Below are 17,685 nucleotides of genomic sequence, written 5' to 3' on the forward strand. Positions count from 1 at the left end.
GTCTGTACAGGTTGAGGAGGCCAGAAGACCTCTAACTCTCCATAACATCCATCCTGCCTCTGACAGGACATTTCCCTTTCTATTGGTTGTATAGGTCTCTCTCCCTCTCTCTTTTTCTGTTTCTCTCATGCTCTCTTTTTTTCTCTCGCTTACACGTACTGTCTATCCCTCTCCTCTCTCTGTCTCTCTCTCTTGCATACACATACACTCCCTTAGTGTTCCTGGCATTCCATTCCAGCTGGTCCTTGTCCATTAGCCAATCAAATCATGTAATGTTAATTATATCTGTATTAATTGGTGAGCTGGTCTGGTTGAGTTTTCAGGATCAGAGGGGATTAGACAATTGGATGTGTCATGATGTGATTATAGTATTGGAATACATAGCCAGCTATGCTAATGTAGGATAAAATGTCTCAAGTTTAGCCTAATCAGTATTGAATGTTTGTTTCTGATACTTTCATCCTCTGTAGTATAATTTAATGATCTTAAAAAAGTAAATCCTCCTCCTGGAGAGCGACGGGGTGTGCAAGTTTTTCTCCAATCCTGCTTTAACACACCTGATTCAAATCAAATCAAATTGTATTTGCCACATGTGCTGAATACAACAGGTGTAGACCTTACAGTGAAATGCTTACTTACAAGCCCATAACCAACAATACAGTTTTAAGAAAAATAAGTGTTAAGTAAAAAATGGATAAGTAAAAAGCAGCAGTAAGATAAAATAACAGTAGGGAGGCTATATACAGGGGGTACCGGTACAGAGTCAATGTGCGGGGGCACAGGTTAGTTGAGGTAATATGTATATGTGGGATCAGGATGAGCAGCTGATTAGAATTAGGTGTAAGAGCAGGGTTGTGCTTGGAACTAAATCCTGCCAACCCAGTAACTCTCCCAGGGAGAGAGGTTGGCCATCCCTGGCATAGACTAAAATGTGAAAATGTGCAAGTAAATCCTATGACTGTCAGTGTGGGCTGTATATTAATACCCAGAGGAACCAGCGTTCACTTCTCCATACTGACTCACACAGCACATGATTCTGGCCCCACCACTGTCTCCGAGCTGTGTGTGTGTTTCACTCTGTGTGTGTGTAGAGTCCTACGTGTATGTGTGTGTCTCCTGTCTCCACAGTGAGCTCTTGAGGACTGAAAGGAGTCTCTCTCTCCATCTGAGATGATGTTGCAGGTAATAACAACATCAGTTATCAGCTGTCTCCTGAGCATAGCCTTCTACAGCTCCAGACTATCACTGCTCTGTTGTCCTGGGGGCAACTCTCTGGGTATGTAGCATTAGTGCTATCGTTATTATCTGATTGTCTCTGCAATTATATGACTAACCGACTGAGAATTCAGGCTGTTGAATACATCTGTTCAGTGTTGTCTGTAAGTGGAGGGAGGGTCATGGTGTGAGGTAGTTGTTGACTCTCTCTCCCCCTCTCCCTCCCTCCCCAATTAAATGTGCTTCATTGGCATGATGTAACAATGTACATTTTGCCAAAGCTTACTTTGGCAATTTACAATATTAGCCCAATTAAAATAATAATCAATATTGACAATAACAATGGCACAGAGGACTGGTTGATTGGTCTGTCAGACACTGTCCATCATTTTATGGCAGGCAGCAATGTGGTGCGCTGCCAACCCACAGCTCTCTGCGTCCTCCGTCAACAGGACGGGTAGACTATTCTCATCAGAGAGATCTTTGACATCTTGAATAAGGGTTTCAAATTTGGGGAAATTATACTCACTGTTTTTTATTTTTTACATTTTGTAAGGAAATGCAGCTCTGTCTCGGGTTCTGCTGTGGTGCAGTAGTTGCACAGCCTTTCCTCTACAGGGAGCCAGGTTTTCCTGTGTCTACGTTTCTCAATGGCAAGGCTGTGCTCACTGAGCGTGTACTTTGTCAAGGTTTTGATCAGTAACCATGGTCAAATAGTTTGCCACGGTGTACTGTCGATTTAGGGCCAGATAACACTGTATTTTGCTTTGTGCTTGTGTGTTTCCCAATAAGTAATGTAGTTTTGTTTTGACTGTGTTGTAATTTGGTTTATTCTGATTGATTGGATGTTCTGGTCCTGAGGCTTTTTTCTTTGCTCAGCTCTTGGCATTGCAGGGCTTGGTATTGATATGAGAGGGGGTCACTGCATTTTCAATGTTTCCAAAACTTAATTGCTCTTTTTTTGAGTTTTTATTATTAGTGGATATTGGCCTAATTCTGCCCTGCATGCATTGTTTGTAGTTTTCCTCTGGACATTTAGGAGATTCTTACAGAACTCTGCATGCAGGGTTTCAATGGGGTGTTTGTCCCATTGGGTGAAATCTTGATTTGCAAGTGGACCCCACACCTCGCTGCCATAAAGTGCAATTGGTTCAATGACACGTTCAATTAGTTTTAGCCACATTTTTATAGGTATTTCAATTTGAATTTGTTTTTTAATGGCGTAGAATGCCCTGCGTGCTTTCTCTCTCAGTTCACTCACTGTGTCACGACTTCCTCCGAAGCTGCCACCTCTCCTTGTTCGGGCAGGCTTCTAGCCACTGCCGCTCCTCATCTCATCATTCCATTTGTTTTGTCTTGTTTGTTAAACACACCTGGTTCATATCCCCTCATCAGTACCTGTATAAGTGTTCCCTCTGCCCCGTTGTCTTTGTGTGTGATTGCTTATTGTGGAGGATAGCTAAGCTCGGTGGAGCTCTGTGTATTTTGTATCGCCGGGATATTTCCCCGTGTGCCTTGTATTTTCCAGTGCGCCTGTTTTGTGCACTAGTGTTTGAAGCATTTCTGCGTAACACTGTATTTGCGGAATAAAGCATGTTATTCTGTGATTTACCCTCCTGCGCCTAACTCCTTCGACATCACCTCATCATGCACTGCCTCATTTTGGTGTCCAGTTGATTCTATTTTTAAACCTAAGTAATTGTAGTGTGTGCAGTACCAATAGAGAACTTTGGTCGAATTCCCTGAGATCTTCTCTGGAAAATCATTATTTTTGTCTTTTTGGGGTTTACTGCCATGGCCCAGGTCTGGCAGAACTGCTCGAGCAGGTCCAGGCTCTGCTTGTCACGATCGTCAGGGAGAGAAGTAGACCAATGTGCAGCGTGATGAACGAACATGTTACTTTATTTAATTAAAGCAAGAAACAAAACAATAAATGACTCGTAACGTCCTTGGTAACAAAGACCAACACGGAACAAAAACCCACAAACACAAAGTGAAAAACAGACAGTTTAAATATGGCTCCCAATCAGAGACAACCAGCCAACAGCTGACACTCGTTGCCTCTGATTGGGAGTCACTCAGGCAAACATAGAAAACAACAAACTAGAACCCCCAACATAGAAAATAAACACATAGAATGAACACACCCTGGCTCAACAAATAGAGTCCCAGAGCCAGGGTGTGACAGTACCCCCCCCCCTAAAGGCGCGGACTGTGACCGCGCCTCAATACGAGCAAAACAGGGGAGGGCTGGGTGGGCATTCCTCCTCGGCGGCGGTTCTGGCTCCGGGCTTGCCCAACATCCTCCAACAAACCCCCCATAGCGCCCCTGGTCTGGTCTGGCCCCGCTGACTGGAGCTGGACTGGACGTAGCAGGAACGGTTAGCTTCAACTCCTTAGTGGAGCCGTTGACCGGTACCTGGTTAGGCACCGGTGACCCAGGCACGGGTTGTGCCGGACAGACGACGCGCACCCCTGGCTTGGTGCGTGAGGCAGGAAAGGACCGGACCTGGCTGACGATGCGCACCCCTGGCTTGGTGCGTGGATCAGCAACGGGCCGGACCGGGCTGACGATGCGCACCCCTGGCTTGGTGCGAGTAGCAGGAACGGGCTGGACCAGGCTGACGACTCGCACCCCTGGCTTGGTGCGAGTGGCAGGAACAGGCCGGGCCGGGCTGGCGACGCGCACCGTAGACTTGGTGCGAGTGGCAGGAACAGGCCGGACTGGGCTGGCGACGCACACCGTAGGCTTGGTGCGTGGAGCAGGGACAGGCCGGGCTGGGCTGGCGACGCACACCGTAGGCTTGGTGCGTGGAGCAGGGACAGGCCGGGCTGGGCTGGCGACGCACACCGTAGGCTTGGTGCGAGTGGCAGGAACAGGCCGGACCGTACTGGGAACACACACCACTGGCCCTACGTGGGGATCAGGAACAGGCCGGACCGGACTGGCAACACACGCCAGTACCTCTCGCCGTGCCTCTACAACCTCCTTCCCCCTGGTGACCAGTGACTCCCGTAACCTGGCGGCCTCCTGCTGCCCCGTCGTCCACGGCGTTAGCCCCCCCCTAAAAAATTTATGGGCTTCACTCCTACCCGTGGCCAAGGCCTCCATCCCTCTTGCCAGACTCGCACTCATCTCCTCCCAAGTCCATCCTCTCTCCTCGTCACGCTGCTTGATCCAGTTTTGGTGGGTTTTTCTGTCACGATCGTCAGGGAGAGAAGTAGACCAATGTGCAGCGTGATGAACGAACATGTTACTTTATTTAATTAAAGCACGAAACAAAACAATAAACGACTCGTAACGTCCTTGGTAACAAAGACCAACACGGAACAAAAACCCACAAACACAAAGTGAAAAACAGACAGTTTAAATATGGCTCCCAATCAGAGACAACCAGCCAACAGCTGACACTCGTTGCCTCTGATTGGGAGTCACTCAGGCAAACATAGAAAACAACAAACTCGAACCCCCAACATAGAAAATAAACACATAGAATGAACACACCCTGGCTCAACAAATAGAGTCCCAGAGCCAGGGTGTGACACTGCTATATGCTGTGGGTGACAGTAGGCACAGGTAATCTGCGAAGAGCAGGATTTTTCTAGAATAGTGGCCAATTTGTTGATGTAAATATTGAAGAGTGCAGGGCTCAGATTGCAACCCTGGCGAAGGCCCCGCCCCTGGTTAAATAATTATGTTATTGCCAATTTTGATGCTGCACGTATTGCCAGTGCCTTCGGAAAGTATTCAGTATTCCACATTTTGTTACGTTACATCCTTATTCTAAAATGTAATAAATCAGTGTTTTTCCTCATCAATCTACACACAATACCCCAAAATGACAAAGCGAAAACAGGTTTTAGACATTTTTGCAAATGTATTAAAGATAAAAACTGAAAAACCTTATTTACATAAGTATTCAGACCCTTTGCTATGAGACTCGAAACTGAGATCAGGTGCATCTTGTTTCCAATGATTATCCTTGAGATGTTTCTACAACTTGATTGGACTCCACCTGTGGTCAATTCAATTGATTGGACGTGATTTGGAAAAGCACACACGTCTATATAAGGTCCCACAGTTGACAGTGTGTGTCAGAGCAAAAACCAAACCATGATGTCGAAGGAATTGTTCGTAGAGCTTCGAGAAAGGATTGTGTCGAGGCACAGATCTGGGGAAGGGTACTCAAAAATGTCTGCAGCATTGCTGGTCCCCAAAAACACAGTGGTCTCCATCATTCTTAAATGGAAGAAGTTTGGAACCACCAAGACTCTTCCTAGAGCTGGCCGCCCGGCCAAACTGAGCAATCGGGAGAGAAGGGCCTTGGTCAGGGAGGTGACCAAGAACCCGATGGTCACTCTGATAGAGCTCCAGAGCTCCTCTGTGGAGATGGGAGAACTTTCCAGAAGGACAACCATCTCTGCAGCACTCCACCAATCAGGCCTTTATTGTGGAGTGGCCAGACGGAAGCCAATCCTCAGTAAAAGGCACATGACAGCCTGCTTGGAGTTTGCCAAAAGGCACCTAAAGACTTTCAGACCAAGAGAAAGAAGATTCTTTGGTCTGATGAAACCAAGATTGAACTCTTTGGCCTGAATGCCAAGCGTCACGTCTGGAGGAAACCTGGCACCATCCCTACGGTGAAGCATGGTGGTGGCAGCATCATGCTGTGGGGATGTTTTTCAGTGACAGGGACTGCGAGACTAGTCAGGATCGAGGGAAAGATAAATGGAGCAAAGTACAGAGAGATCCCTGATGAAAACCTGCTCCAGAGCGCTCAGGACCTCAGACTGGGGTGAAGGTTCATCTTCAAACAGAACAACAACCCTAAGAACACAGCCAAGACAACGCTGGAGTGGCTTCGGGACAAGTCTCTGAATGTCCTTGAGTGGCCCAGCCAGAGCCCGGACTTGAACCCGATCTAACATCTCTGGAGAGACCTGAAAATAGCTGTGCAGCGACGCTCCTCATTCAACCTGATAGAGCTTGAGAGGATCTGCAGAGAAGAATGGGAGAAATTCCCCAAATACAGGTGTGCCAAGCTTGTAGCATCATACCCAAAAGACTCTGGGCTGTAATCGCTGGCAAAGGTGCTTCAACAAAGTACTGAGTAAAGGGTCTGAATAGTTATGTAAATGTGATATATTTCTGTTTTATTTTTTTATTAAATTTGCACAAAAATCTAAAAACCGGTTTTTGCTTTGTCATTATGGGGTATTGTGTGTAGATTGATGAGGGAAAAAAACGAATTTAATCAGTTTTAGAATAAGGCTGTAACGTAACAAAATGTGGAAAAAGTCAAGAGGTCTGAATACCTTCCGAATGCCATGATATTCATTCTTTGTAACAATTAGATTTTTAATTGCTTTAAACTAGTAGGAGCTAGCTCTTCTTGATCATGTTGTTCCTTCTATCATTCTAGAAGCAATCAGTTACAAGGCAAAAATACAGATTGAGGTCTTCAATCAAACTGAGGACAGAGAAATGTGTGTGCACCAGACAGGTCAAGGCTTCTTCCATACATGGCTTTGAGATGTAAGTTACACTCAAAAAGTGCTGGGCTGTTTGGATGACCAAATTGCTGGGTTGTTTTCTGTAAAACAGCAAGGTTGGTTGTTGGTGCTGGGTTATTATTTAAGGTTGCGTTATGACAGTGTCGATTTTAGCATGTAAATCTTGGTGGGGCATTTTTAGATGCTTGAGGAGGAAAGCGGGCAGGGCTGTAAGTACACTGGGCTAGTGAGAGGGAGAGAGAGAGAGAAAGATGGAAGGAGAGAGAGAAAGGGGAAGGAAGAGAGAGTTTAATTGGAAAGGAGACAGAGTGAGAGAGTGGAAAGAGAGCCCGGAAGGTGCTCGCCCGGAAGGTGCTCGCCCAGAAGGAGAGTGAGTGTCAGGGAAGAAGAAAAGTGAGATAGAGAGAGGGTGGTGCCTCAGGGAATAAGCATCAGGGCGAGGCAGTAGAGTGAGAGGAGAGAGCAGTGTGTGTGCACATGTATGCGTGCATTTGTGGAGAGACCGAAGGGATCCAGACATGGGACTAGCACTGCAATGACAGCCTTGCTTAGCCCTAAGAACAGGGGTAAGAACAATCTCTCATCCTTTTACTCTCATCTCATCTCCTCTCCTCTTTCTCTCTCTGCAGCATCTCAGCAGCATGCCGGTCTTGCTGTCTCACTTGCTATGTGACTGTCATGGTAGCTGTGACTCCATAATGCCTGCAGCACACTTTACGTATCTCAGTTGTTTGACTGTGGGATTTTAGTTCTGTATTTGAATTATATGATTATTGCATGTCTTTGGATGTGATAAAGACACTATCCGATGTGAGCTGCTCTTCCTTATCCAGTCTCTGCTAGACTCAATGAAGTCTATGGAATTGATAGTCTAACCACTGAGACTAACCACTATCTTATGATGCAAGGCATGCCTTCTGAATCCCTCCACAGCCTCATAGAGGATCTAGATACATTTTCTAACCCCTCTGGATTACAACCAAATTATGATAAATGTACTATATTACGTATTGGATCACTAAAAAATACAATTTTTACATTACCATGTAGTTTACCAATAAAATGGTCTGATGGTGATGTGGATATACTCGGAATACATATCCCAAATTAAATAAATGATCTCACTCCACTACATTTTAATAGAAAGTTAGCAAAAATAGATAAGATCTTGCTACCATGGAAAGGGTTTAAAAAAGGGTTCTATATAGCACCAATAAGGGTTCCGCTATCGTTACGAGCCAAATATTTGTTTTAAAAGTGTGTATAGAATCCATGGTGATTTACTTATAGACAGTGCATTCGCAAAGTATTCAGACCCCTTCCCTTTTCCCACATTGTTACGTCACAGCCTTATTCTAAAATGGATTAAATAAATAAAAATACTCAGCAATTTACACACAATACCCCATAATGACGAAGTGAAAACAGGTTTTTAGACATTTTTGCAAATGTATAAAAAATAAAAAACAGAAATACCTTATTTACATAAGTATTCAGACCCTTTGCTATGAGACTTGAAATTGAGCTCAGGTGCATCCTGTTTCCATTGATCATCCTTGAGATGTTTCTACAACTTGATTGGAGTCGACCTGTGGTAAATTCAATTGACTGGACAAGATTTGGAAAGGCACACACCTGTCTATATAAGTTCCCACAGTTGACAGTGCATGTCAGAGCAAAAACTAAGCCATGAGGTTGAAGGAATTGTCCGTAGAGCTCAGACACAGGATTGTGTTGAGGCACCGATCTGGGGAAGGGTACAAACAAATGTCTGCAGGATTGAAGGGCCCCAAGAACACAGTGGCCTCCATCATTCTTAAATGGAAGAAGTTTGGAACCACCAAGACTCTTCCTAGAGCTGGCCACCCGGCCAAACTGAGCAATCAGGGGACAAGGGCCTTGGTCAGGGAGGTGACCAAGAACCCGATGGTCACTCTGACAGAGCTCCAGACTTCGTCTGTGGGAGATGGGAGACCCTTCCAGAAGGACAACCATCTCTGCAGCACTCCACCAATCAGGCCTTTATAGTAGAGTGGCCAGACGGAAGCCACTCTCAGTAAAAGGCACATGACAGCCTGCTTGGAGATTGCCAAAAGGCACCTAAAGCACTCTGACCATGAGAAATACGATTCTCTGGTATGATGAAACCAAGATTGAACTCTTTGGCCTGAATCCCAAGCATCACGTCTGGAGGAAACCTGGCACCATCCCTACGGTGAAGCATGGTGGTGGCAGCATCATGCTGTGGGGATGTTTTTCAGCGGCAGGGACTGGGAGAGTAGTCAGGATCGAGGGAAAGATGAATGAAGCAATGTACAGAGAGATCCTTGATGAAAACCTGCTCCAGAGCGCTCAGGACCTCAGACTGGGGCGAAGGTTCACCTTCAAACAGAACAACAACCCTAAGCACACAGCCAAGACAACGCAGTAGTGGCTTCGGGTCTCTGAATGTCCTTGAGTGGCCCAGCCAGAGCCTGGACTTGAACCCGATCTAACATCTCTGGAGAGACCTGAAAATAGCTGTGCTGCGACGCTCCCCATCCAACCTGACAGAGCTTGAGAGGATCTGCAGAGAAGAATGGGAGAAACTCCCCAAATACAGGTGTACCAAGCTTCTAGCATCATACCCAAGAAGACTCAAGGCTGTAATATCTGCCAAAGGTGTTTTAACAAAGTACTGACTAAAGGGTCTGAATACTTATGTTAATGTGATATTTCCGTTATTTGCAAAAATTTCAAAAAAACAATTTTCGCTTCGTCATTATTGGATATTGTGTGTAGATTGATGAGGGAAAAAAACAATTTAATCAATTTTAGAATAAGGCTGTAACGTAACAAAATGTGTAATAAGTCAAGGGGTCTGAATACTTTCTGAATGCACTGTACTTCCTGAATCTGGAAGATAGGTGATATAAGTCTTACAGTGTACAATTCCACACTAGGGAGTTATGGGTATTGATTAATGAAACATATGCTTGCTTGACCATCTTATTTATCACAGAGGTTATTTTTATATTTCAATAGAAGACAAAGCTGACCATAGTGTACTATATAGAGTGGGGAAAAAAAGTATTTAGTCAGCCACCAATTGTGCAAGAGAAAAAAAAATCCAGAAAATCACATTGTAGGATTTTTTATGAATTTATTTGCAAATGATGGTGGAAATAAGTGTTTGGTCACCTACAAACAAGCAAGATTTCTGGCTCTCACAGACCTGTAACTTCTTCTTTAAGAGGCTCCTCTGTCCTCCACTCGTTACCTGTGTAAATGGCAGGACGCAGACGCAGGAATCAACAATGTAAATGCTTACTTAACACTGAGCAAGAGAACAACAAAGAGCGAGTACACGACATGACACTAACAATCACACACAACACAACACTGAACAGTCCAGGGCTACAGTGGGGAAAAAAAGTATTTAGTCAGCCACCAATTGTGCAAGTTCCCCCACTTAAAAAGATGAGAGAGGCCTGTAATTTTCATCATAGGTACACGTCAACTATGACAGACAAATTGAGAAGAAAAAATCCAGAAAATCACATTGTAGGATTTTTTATGAATTTATTTGCAAATGATGGTGGAAATAAGTGTTTGGTCACCTACAAACAAGCAAGATTTCTGGCTCTCACAGACCTGTAACTTCTTCTTTAAGAGGCTCCTCTGTCCTCCACTCGTTACCTGTATTAATGGCACCTGTTTGAACTTGTTATCTGTATAAAAAAGACACCTGTCCACAACCTCAAACAGTCACACTCCAAACTCCACTATGGCCAATACCAAAGAGCTGTCAAAGGACACCAGAAACTAAATTGTAGACCTGCACCTTAGTTTGAAGAAATCAACTGTGGGAGCAATTATTAGGAAATGGAAGACATACAAGACCACTGATAATCTCCCTCGATCTGGGGCTCCACGCAAGATCTCACCCCGTGGGGTCAAAATGATCACAAGAACGGTGAGCAAAAATCCCAGAACCACATGGGGGGACCTAGTGAATGACCTGCAGAGAGCTGGGACCAAAGTAACAAAGCCTACCATCAGTAACACACTACGCCGCCAGGGACTCAAATCCTGCAGTGCCAGACGTGTCCCCCTGCTTAAGCCAGTACATGTCCAGGCCCGTCTGAAGTTTGCTAGAGTGCATTTGGATGATCCAGAAGAGGATTGGGAGAATGTCATATGGTCAGATGAAACCAAAATAGAACTTTTTGGTAAAAACTCAACTCGTCGTGTTTGGAGGACAAAGAATGCTGAGTTGCATCCAAAGAACACTATACCTACTGTGAAGCATGGGGGTGGAAACATCATGCTTTGGGGCTGTTTTTCTGCAAAGGGACCAGGACGACTGATCCGTGTAAAGGAAAGAATGAATGGGGCCATGTATCGTGAGATTTTGAGTGAAAACCTCTTTCCATCAGCAAGGGCATTGAAGATGAAACGTGGCTGGGTCTTTCAGCATGACAATGATCCCAAACACACCGCCCGGGCAACGAAGGAGTGGCTTCGCAAGAAGCATTTCAAGGTCCTGGAGTGGCCTAGCCAGTCTCCAGATCTCAACCCCATAGAAAATCTTTGGAAGGAGTTGAAAGTCTGTGTGGCCCAGCGACAGCCCCAAAACATCACTGCTCTAGAGGAGATCTGCATGGAGGAATGGGCCAAAATACCAGCAACAGTGTGTGAAAACCTTGTGAAGACTTACAGAAAACGTTTGACCTGTGTCATTGCCAACAAAGGGTATATAACAAAGTATTGAGAAACTTTTGTTATTGACCAAATACTTTATTTTCCACCATAATTTGCAAATCAATTCATTAAAAATCCTACAATGTGATTTTCTGGATTTTTTTTTCTCATTTTGTCTGTCATAGTTGATGTGTACCTATGATGAAAATTACAGGCCTCTCTCATCTTTCTAAGTGGGAGAACTTGCACAATTGGTGGCTGACTAAATACTTTTTTCCCCCACTGTATATAGCACTGAGTTGAGGTGTTGTTGTATTTATTCCCAGTGATGGATTGTAGTTGTGTGTGTGTGTGTGTGTGTGTGTGTGTGTGTGTGTGTGTGTGTGTGTGTGTGTGTGTGATGTACTTACTACTGCTGTATAGCACAGCTTACTACTACTACTGTCAGGGCTAAAGTCTTCTGTACATCAACATCAGCTAAATGATTAAGCTAGTAGTTCTTCTCACACAGAGAAGTGACAATCCTTACAAAAAATAATTGTTGCAGCAAACTTCCCGCAAGTTTGTGGCAAATTTGCTGCAAACTAAATAGTGTGCCACAATATGTTGCCAGAAGTTTGAAAATGTTTGCCACTAGTGGCAAAACAATTCTCTCAAGATTCTATTTGAATCTGTGGCAACAATATTTATTGCCATTAGTGGAAAACAGTTTACCAGAAGCCGTTTCTGGTGAACACATGAATTCCAAGACCAGTAACCGTTGATGACCAGTCGGGGGAGAAGAGAAATCTGTTGGAAAATGGAAACCAAGCTATCTAGCTACCTACCGAAGTTGTCCTGTGAGTGTCTAACTTATTAATTAAACTTCCTAATAAACTTTTAAATTGTGTTAGCTAATTGATACCTGGTAAGCAATGTCATGTTTTATGGGATAGAGTGAAACATTTTGTTGCTATATCAGTTTCAATCTGTCAGCACCACTGTGTCTAGCTAGCTAGCTGGCTAGCGCTTGAACAATTGATGTGATAGCTAGCTTGCTAATGATTTGCCTAAACACTGTAGGTGAATACATTGCTGTCTTTTAGCTAATACCAATAATATGTTCAGTGGCATGTTAGCTAGCACAACAGCTAAGGTAGCAACAATATGAGCTGACTTGACATCAAAGCAAAACCTTTGCAGATGGATACCCTTCCCCTACCTATGGTGTTGGAAGAGACTAGGAGGAGGATGCATCAACACACTGGAAATGTTTATGGTGCAATCACCCATAACACTTTTTTTTGAGTGATTAAATTAGTGGCAAATTTGCTGCAAACTAAATAGTGCGCCACAATATGTTGCCAGAAGTTTGAAAGTCTTCAAGATTAATAACGTAAGCAAATGCATGTATTCTCAAATGTAGCACATACATTCATTCTTTGTAACAATTATATATTTAATTGCTTTAAACTTAGTAGCTAGCTCATCTTTATCATGTTGTTCCTTCTCTCCTTCTAGAAGCAATCAGATACAAGGCAAAAATACAGATTGAGGCCTTCAATCAAACTGAGGACAGAGAAATGTGTGTGCACCAGACAGGTCAAGGCTTCTTGCATACATGGCTTTGAGATGTAAGTTACACTCAAAAAAGTGCTGGGCTGTTTGGATGACCCAATTGCTGGGTTGCAGGCATTGGATCAATAGTTGGGTTGTTTTCTTTAAAAACAGCAAGGTTGGGTTGTTGGTGCTGGGTTATTATTTAAGGTTTGGTTATGACAGTGTCGATTTTAGCATGTCAATCTTGGTGGTGCAAACACAACCATTATTTTTTTAATGCTTTCCAGCAAAGCCACAATACAACATTAAACAATACATTATGGATATTTGACCCAGCCAGCGTGTTAATTCTCCCACCACCAGCGCGTGAAGTAAACCAGAACGTGAGCAAGTGTCAAGACGTGGCAACTTACAAGTCTTCTAGTGCAACTTACGCCTCGATCACACCGACAGTGTCATTGCGCAAAATAGTACGCAGCAGCATCTGGATATGTGTGCAACAAAAGTTTAACATTCACCTTCTGTTACCATTTCTGTCAAGCCTTCTACACATACAGTTTAATGCATACGTTCGATAATTCCAACGTTTGCACCACACAGAACGCACTGCGACTGCCTCTGCAACGCAATGCTGCAAGGCAAACACAGCGTTCCATTGGAAATTAATGTACTTCTGGTGTACCAAAATTCAATGACGCTGTCGGTGTGATTGAGCATTAGTGACTGACTAAGTGGAAAACGGCTAACGTTATTTAGACAAACAAAGGTTGTTTTGGCAGACTGAAAATGGTAACTAACAAACGTTAGGAATTATGAATTTGATGGTCATTCAGGTTAAATAGGTTGTCCTATCATAATTAGGTAGCTCTAAATTGTGTGATTCAGTTACACGACTCCCATTCCACACACATACTCTCTCTCTCTCCTCCAATCAACTATTGCTTTCTTGCCTGACAGACTAACTACAGAGTTCGCCAATGTTAGTTGATTAGTTACGAAGCTGGGACAGTTTCCAAATTAATTGCATCGATAGAAACAGGACAAAACAAGCTACTTGTTAGCTGGCTATGTAAACAAATATCCAACTCATCATATGCACTCCACTACACGAGCATCTACTACCGTAACACGACAGCTAAGCTGTCAAATAATAGGAAAACAAGGCAATGTATAACCTATGAATATCTGCACCTAGCAAACATGACAATCCATAACCTAAGCCTAACAGATAAATACGAATTACTCAAGCCTTCATTTCGGTGGCTAGTTAGCTGGTTGTCTGTATGGCTAGTGAAAGTGACAGCTGAGGTTGACGCTTTGTGAGTGCAGGCCAAATCTACTGCTACACACAACTTTTCTTGCCTGACAGACTAACTAGTTACCTAGCTAGCTATAGCAAGCAGCTTGGGCCATTTCCATATCAATTACATCGGTAGAAACATGGCAAAACAACCAACTAGTTAGCTGACTATATACAGCTAAACACTGCAACAATTTATATGAGACAGAGAGTAATCATTCGAGCTCTACCGCTGATGTGCTCGCCTGTACCAACCAAGTTGTCATGACATCACAGGACTTGCTATTCCCCTAGTTTTACAGCATCAAACATTGACAAAACCAAACATATATCTGCTGTTTACTTATTTCCCTCAACTTGACATCATCGCTTTTCAATGTCCAAGAACGTGTGCAAATCCATATCACCAACCAACATAGATACCAACATCATCGTTTCTGCTTAGGCACTGTCAGTTTGACTAATGAAGTTTAAAAAACGTTGAAAATTCAAATGACAGCATACCCGGTTTCCGGTTTCTTATTGATGACAACAGCCACGCAAATAAGGAAATAGGTTGTTAGCAAGTTAATTTTGCAATATTGACACAGATATTATTGTTAGAAAATCAAGGCAGTTCGCGGCCGCTATAGTAATTTAAAGAAAGGCCATCACCGGCCGCTATTGGTTCTAAAGGGTTAAATGCAGAGGTCAAGGCCAATGGAAAGCTTTGCAAAGGATACGCTGAATGACTGTAACATGGCCTCTTTGCATACCCTTCCCCTACCCATGGTGTTGGAAGCACTGCGGTATAAATAACTGGAGACTGCATCCATGATGTCTGACCGTTGTTTTCAAGGTAATATACTCATGTTCGCATACACCGATTCATGGACGTCTATATCCTGGACCAACATCACATGCGCAATAGCACTAGCACTCAGTCCGCACAGGGAGCAGCGCGAGCAGTGTCGACATCATTCAAAAATATGGCAGACATTGGATGAATATAACATGTTAATATTGTCTACTGTGAGTGATGGGGGAAAAAATTGGCCTCAGTGACAATTATTTGAATAATTCAATGGATGTTTTGTGCACAAAGGTGATGACTAAAGTGTCTTATTAGGAATTTTCAAATCTGACCTCTATGTGGTCGTCTATGGAAATGTTATTTCTGGGCCGTGCGTCAGTTAAACTGCAGTACCAAAGCAAGACTGTAGGAGTAGTCGAAACAGTGCTTCTAGACCTGAGCCCTAGCCCCTGGAAAGATGTTTGTGCTTGATCATGTGTTGTTCCTTCACTCTTTCTAGAAGCAATCAGTTGCAAGGCAAAAAGACAGATTGAGGCCTTCAATCAAACTGAGGACAGAGAAATATGTGTGCACCAGGTCAAGGCTTCTTGCATGCATGGCTTTGAGATGTAAGTTATTAGCAATAATTCTTTTGGGAAAAATAATATGAATGGCCATATTAGGCATAACAATATTTTATTCCACCCAAGCCTTACACACCTAAGTCAGGAAGAAGAGACCACTAGTAGACAACTACCCCTTAAGTCCCCAGTCCCCATAATTACTTGATTTGTTTGAATCAATTGTGTTGAGGCTTGGCCGGAGAAAAAACATGTATATTGTGGCTCTCTAGGAACAGTTGGCCACACATTTAAAGGTAGATTTACTAGGCCCAGTTTATGCTAGCTACATTGGTTGTTTATATAGCATTTATATAAGGCAGAAACATTGTTTCCTTGCTGAAAAACATATAGAATGCCAGTTTCAGTGAGAAGCATAGCAACATCAAGGCAACTTTGTAACAGTTGACCCCGTTTTTCCAAAGCCAAACCCGTCCATTAGCCACTGAGTCTACCTTTTAAGATGCCAATATAGAAAATGTTTTCAGTTATTGTTTTTAGTATCCTAATGTTGTTTTTGTTTAGTGTTTTCTGATTGTTTCAGTGCATGTATTACACAAGCTTTGGACAAAGGACTTCCACAGGGCAGTCATCTCCAAAGTTAACTCAAAAAAGGCAATAGTTCTGAACTGGGTTAGATTTTGTTAAAATTATTTAAATTGAATTCATTCTCCTTTAAACATCCATTGGTTGAAAGCCTATTGCTCAGTTATCACTTGGCTCATGTAAATCCTGTAGTTGCCCCTTTAAACATCCTAAGGTCTACATCCCCATATGTAAAATGTATGCAGGCATGACTGTAAGTCGCTTTGGATAAAAGCGGCTGCTAAATGGTGTATATTACATTAGTATTCGCATTTCTCTAATGTAAATGTTGTAGCTATATAAAAATATAAAATAAACCATTTATTTGGGAGATATTCAGTCTTTGCTCTTTTCTTCATTAGCATGCTGATGATTTCAAGTTGTATTGTATTTATTTTTTATCTGCTAAGACATTGAATACATGTTGTTTAGCAGGCTTGTGCACCGATAGGGCTCTACCCCCTTTGCCAGTGGTGTACCACAGTTCTGTCTGCCCCGCGCCATCACTTTGGAGGGTAGCCTTCCTGCAGTGGCCGTAGCCTTGTTCTTCCTCACAAATATCGTAATAAATTCGCCAGAATATGTTACATATTCATCCCATAATATTGAAGGCAGTGCCATGTTACAGCTGTTTATCTTTAGACATATAGCCAGTAGCTAGGTTTATCTGATTTATGAAAATGGTCAATCAAATCGCCAGGTAGCCTATTGTTCTGGCAGAGATGAGTCAGTAGTATATTTCTAAACTGTATTTTATATGGATGATAAGCAGAAGCCCTACTATGTTTCTGCCAGGCAAAACAGGAGGAAATGATACAAGTTATTTCTGGTCACTAAACTAGGGGTGCGTTGGTAAATTCCCTCTGGCTATCTACTCCGAATGCAGAGCAATCTCGTCTGAGTGTTCCAGAGCGCAGAATAACTGATTAATTTCTGAACACTCAACACCCGTTGAATATGGCTGGTGTCAGTAAACGTTGGCAAAAAAGCGTAATTAAATTGTTGCCAGCAGCACAGTTACAGTCACCAACGCTATGGATAACATGAAAACAGCCTAACCAGCTCTGCTAGGGTGAGTAAAATTTGTCAGAGTGGAAGTAGCTAGCAAGCTAGCTAACGTTAGCTTGGGTGCCGTTGTGAGGTCAGAACGCTCGGATCAACCCACTCCTCACAGCCAGAGCGTCCAGCGTGCGCTCTGAACGCTCCGAGAGCGAAACGCCCAGAGCAAACTGTGGCACTCCAGATTGAATTTACGAACACACCCTAGATATATGCACCTGCATTTGTGCGCCAATGCTGATGACTGGTCATTGGTCAACAATCAAGACGCGCAACTTTTTGGTTCTGAAGCATATGAGAATTTATCGACCCGCAAAATATGCTTTTCCATCTGATCCTGCAACCTCCATTACAAGTAGGCCATATGATTGTGCTTGCTCTGGACTTCAGACAGTAGC

The sequence above is a fragment of the Coregonus clupeaformis genome, chromosome 1, assembly GCF_020615455.1.
Source record: "Coregonus clupeaformis isolate EN_2021a chromosome 1, ASM2061545v1, whole genome shotgun sequence".
Classification (NCBI taxonomy): Eukaryota; Metazoa; Chordata; class Actinopteri; order Salmoniformes; family Salmonidae; genus Coregonus; species Coregonus clupeaformis.